This window comes from Amblyraja radiata, unplaced genomic scaffold (genome assembly GCF_010909765.2).
Source record: "Amblyraja radiata isolate CabotCenter1 unplaced genomic scaffold, sAmbRad1.1.pri S135, whole genome shotgun sequence".
Lineage (NCBI taxonomy): Eukaryota > Metazoa > Chordata > Chondrichthyes > Rajiformes > Rajidae > Amblyraja > Amblyraja radiata.
In genome coordinates, this window is record NW_022630121.1 from 269,855 (window position 1) to 275,294 (window position 5,440).

Genomic DNA, 5,440 nt, shown 5'->3' on the forward strand with positions numbered 1-5,440 from the left:
ATGTGATTTAAATGTACATTTTAATGGGATCATTATATACAGATGTAACATTTCCATTTTGAGATCGGGGGGTGGTGGGCGGTGGGGGGATGGGGGCAAATATGCGTCAAGCCAATAGCCTAATCGTTAAAGAGTTAAAAGATAGCCTAATCGATAAAGAGCTGAGAAGAGGAATCAGAGCTGCCAAGGAAAGGTACTCTGAGAAGTTGAGGAACAAGTTCTCAGCTAGTGACTCTTCTTCAGTTTGGAAGGGCATGCAAGAAATCACCAGCTATAAGAGGAAAGCCCCCCGCTCTTTGAACAATCGTCAGCTGACAAACAACCGGAATGAGTTTTACTGCAGGTTTGAAAATCAGAAACGTAACCCTGGTACCCCCTCCCCAACAAATACATCCAGACCCCAGTCTGCAAAGAATGGACCCTGCACCCTCGCCTTCCCATTCATCACTTCACACCTACTTAAGGCAAGAGTCCAGTATGAAAAGAGTGGACCCTTTCCCACCCCAACCAACAGGCCAAGACAGACTGGCGATTGATTCTTAATGGGTTGACGGTGGATATGCAATGGAAGGCATTTAAAGACTGCATGGATGAACTACAACAATTGTTCATCCCAGTTTGGCAAAAAAATAAATCAGGGAAGGTAGTGCATCTGTGGATAACAAGGGAAATCAGGGATAGTATCAAAACAAAAGATGAAGCGTACAAATTAGCCAGAAATAGCAGCCTACCAGAGGACTGGGAGACATTCAGAGACCAGCAGAGGAGGACAAAGGGCTTAATTAGGAACGGGAAAATAGATTATGAAAGAAAACTGGCAGGGAACATAAAAACTGACTGCAAAAGCTTTTATAGATATGTGAAGAGAAAAAGATTAGTTAAAACAAATGTAGGTCCCTTGCAGTCAGAAACGGGTGAATTGATCATGGGGAACAAGGACATGGCAGAACAATTGAATAACTACTTTGGTTCTGTCTTCACTAAGGAAGACATAAATAATCTGCCGGAAATAGCAGGGAACCGGGGGTCAAATGAGATGGAGGAACTGAGTGAAATCCAGGTTAGCCGGGAAGTGGTGTTAGGTAAATTGAATGGATTAAAGGCCGATAAATCCCCAGGGCCAGATAGGCTGCATCCCAGAGTACTTAAGGAAGTAGCCCCAGAAATAGTGGATGCATTAGTGATAATTTTTCAAAACTCTTTAGATTCTGGAGTAGTTCCTGAGGATTGGAGGGTAGCTAATGTAACACCACTTTTTAAAAAGGGAGGGAGAGAGAAAACGGGGAATTACAGATCAGTTAGTCTAACGTGGGGAAACTGCTAGAATCAGTTATTAAAGTTGGGATAGCAGCACATTTGGAAAGTGGTGAAATCATTGGACAAAGTCAGCATTGATTTATGAAGGGTAAATCATGTCTGACGAATCTTATAGAATTTTTCGAGGATGTAACTAGTAGAGTGGATAAGGGCGAACCAGTGGATGTGTTATATCTGGACTTTCAGAAGGCTTTCGACAAGGTCCCACATAAGAGATTAGTATACACACTTAAAGCACACGGTATTGGAGGTTCAGTATTGATGTGGATAGAGAACTGGCTGGCAGACAGGAAGTAAAGAGTAGGAGTAAACGGGTCCTTTTCACAATGGCAGGAAGTGACTAGTGGGGGACCGCAAGGCTCAGTTCTGGGACCCCAGCTATTTACGATATATATTAATGATTTGAACGAGGGAATTGAATGCAACATCTCCAAGTTTGCGGATGACACGAAGCTGGGGAGCAGTGTTAGCTGTGAGGAGGATGCTAGGAGGCTGCAAGGTGACTTGGATAGGCTGGGTGAGTGGGCAAATGCATGGCAGATGCAGTATAATGTGGATAAATGTGAGGTTATCCACTTTGGTGGCAAAAACAGGAAAGTAGATTATTATCTGAATGGTGGCCGATTAGGAAAGGGGGAGATGCAACGAGACCTGGGTGTCATGGTACACCAGTCATTAAAAGTAGGCATGCAGGTGCAGCAGGCAGTGAAGAAGGCGAATGGTATGTTAGCATTCATAGCAAAAGGATTTGAGTATAGGAGCAGGGAGATTCTAGTGCAGTTGTACAGGGTCTTGGTGAGACCACACCTGGAGAATTGCGTACAGTTTTGGTCTCCTAATCTGAGGAAAGACATTCTTGCCATAAAGGGAGTACAGAGAAGGTTCACCAGACTGATTCCTGGGATGTCAGGACTTTCATATGAAGAAAGATTGGATAGACTCAGCTTGTACTTGCTAGAATTTAGAAGATTGAGGGGGGATCTTATAGAAACGTACAAAATTCTTAAGGGGTTGGACAGGCTAGATGCAGGAAGATTGTTCCCGATGTTGGGGAAGTCCAGAACAAGGGGTTACAGTTTAAGGATAAGGGGAAAATCTTTTAGGACCGAGATGAGAAAAACATTTTTCACACAGAGAGTGGTGAATCTCTGGAATTCTCTGCCACAGAAGGTAGTTGAGGCCACTTCATTGGCTATATTTAAGAGGGAGTTAGATGTGGCCCTTGTGGCTAAAGGGATCAGGGGGTATGGAAAGAAGGCAGGTACAGGATACTGAGTTGGATGATCAGCCATGATCATATTGAATGGCGGTGCAGGCTCGAAGGGCCGAATGGCCTACTCCTGCACCTATTTTCTATGTTTCTATGTCTCTCTGAGCTCTGAATAACACTGAACACATGTCTACTAAACTGTGAGTGCCCTTAATGTGGTTTGAAAATGAAAATATGGTTGGTTTGAAGTAAAAATGCACTGCCTGCAAATGGTTGCTTGGGACGATGGGGTTGAAGTGAAAAGGCATTGCCTGCAAATGGTTGTTTGGGGGGTTTGGGTTGAAGTGAAAAGGCACTGCCTGCAAATGGTTGTTTGTCTAAACTTGACAACTTCCTGTTTGCACTATATTGATTTTAGATTAAATGCTACCACTTACGGCTGTGATTTTTGGCCATCTTATTCAGTCCCCCTCAGCTCATGAGGTGCAGAGGATTCTTCCCATCAATGAAAAACAAAAGTGTTATTAGTGTTTAAAAATTGTTGAGAATCTCTCTCCTGTCAATCACGCCATGAAGGCCACAACTTTTCCGGTGGGAGGGGATGTATTATAAAACCCGGAAGTGTGGGTGTGGCTCAGTCTCTGCATGATGGGGGAGGGAGAGGTCACGATTCTGTCTGAGCTGTGAATCAACTGAACACACTGAATGTCTACTGAACTGTGAGTGTGGTGCTTTGTGTGGTTTTATGGTGGTTTTTATGGTGGTTTCACCCTGCTTGAAATAGTATGAAACTGCATTTGAATGTGGTGGCCTTGCACCCTGCATGAGGTGGTATGAAACTGCATTTGAATGTGGTGTCGTTGCACCCTGCTTGAAGTGGTATGAAATTGCACTTGAATTTGGTGGCCTTGCACTCGGCTTGAAGTGGTTGGAAACTGCACTTGAATTCGGTGGCCTTGCACCCTGCTTGAAGTGGTAGGAAACTGAACCCGAATATGGTAGCCTTGCACCCTGCTTGAAGTGGTAGGAAACTGAACCTGAATTTGGTGGCCTTGCACCCTGCTTGAAGTGGTATGAAACTGCACTTGAATTTTGTGGCCTTGCACCCTGCTTGAAATGGTAGGAAAATGGATTTGAATTTGGTGGCCTTGCACTCTGTTTGAAATGGAATTTCAAGGAATAGCCGTGAGTCAACTGCCAGCCCACTAGCCGCGAGTGAGCTGCCAGCACATCAAGCTTGAGGGACTGAGCTGCTACCCCAAGAATCCATTTGGCCCACAATATCCATACTAGCCCTCTGGAGACCAGTAGTCCCTGCAGTCAACAACACCCATACTAGCGCTCCAGAAAGCCCCCCCCCCCCCCACTGGCCTCCAATATTGGAATTGGTGGAGAGGTGGAATATTGCGTCCCGTGTGAATATGAGACCCAACGGGTCCCACTTAGTCTAGTCATATATTAAAATTCTGATCTTGTACGTGTTTATATGTGTGTGTGTGGATATGTCTTCACAAAAACACTTTGTGGTAACAATAACATTTTACATATACAGGTCGACATCTTTCCCATCGAGACCGATCACCTAAACTGACCATTTTATGCTTTATTTCTCGACTTATTACTGATTAAAGTTTAAAAATGTCAAAAGACTTTGAATTTATAATGACCAGTTTACACTGATGACGTCACAATAGCTCGGCTCGCAGCCCATCTCATATACAGAATCTTCCACACGCTTTGAGTGAAGTCACCCCCATGACCCCTCCCCCCCGGATTATTCACACCCCCCCCACAGTTTATTTACACTCACCCCCCTGGTTTATTTATACTCCCCCCCAGTTTATTTACACTCACTGCGCCCGGTTTATTTACACTCCCCCCCCCAGCTTATTTCCACTCACTCCTCCCTGCTTATTTACATTACCCCAAGTTTATTTACACCCCCCTGCTTATTTACACTCCCCCTGGTTTATCTACACTCCCACCCACCCGGGTTATACACACTCCCCCCCCCACCAGGTTATTCACACTGTCCTCCCATGGTTATTCACACCCCGCACCCTCCCCCCTGCCAACTGCCTCTCTACCCCTTCACCATCCCTGTCTACCTCCTCCCCCTCCCTATCTTCCCCTCTCTACCACCTTCCTCTCTTCCATCCCCATCCCTCACTAACCCTCTACCCTCTCCCTCTCTACCTCCTCCCCCTACTTCTCTAACCCCCTCGACCCCCCATGGAACTGGAATTCCATATAGAAACTCCTCAGACCCCCTCTCCCAGACCTTTGGATGAGATCCCAGGCTGTGACCTACTCTACAGGGATCTGTTATACTATATATATACCCCCCGGGCCCTAGATGTGATCCCAGGCACTAAATGAGTCATACAGCCAATAGAGTGATAGAATGATACAGCATGTAAACAGGCCCTTCGGCCCAACTTGACCACATCGACCAACACGTCCCAGCTACTGCCCGTGTTTGGGCCATATGCCACCAACCCCATCCTATCCAAGTACTTGTCAAACTGTTTCTTAAACGTTGTGATAGTCCCTACTCTGGGCCGGAATGTGTGCCTCTGTGACACTGGGACATTCCCCTGACGGCTACTCTATGGACCTGGATAATCACCGTTTTTGGTCACCCACCAGCCGATGATGTAGCAGGTATCCAGGAGTGATCGTCCGTCTCTGCCAGAGGCGTCAACACGGTCTCCAGGTTGGCGCTGAACCTGATGCGTGACTTGATCTGGAATCAATAGACAATAGACAATAAGTGCAGGAGTAGGCCATTCGGCCCTTCGAGCCAGCACCGCCATTCAATGTGATCATGGCTGATCATCCACAATCAGTACCCCGTTCCTGCCTTCACCTCATATCCCCTGACTCCGCTATCTTTAAGAGCCCTACCTAGCT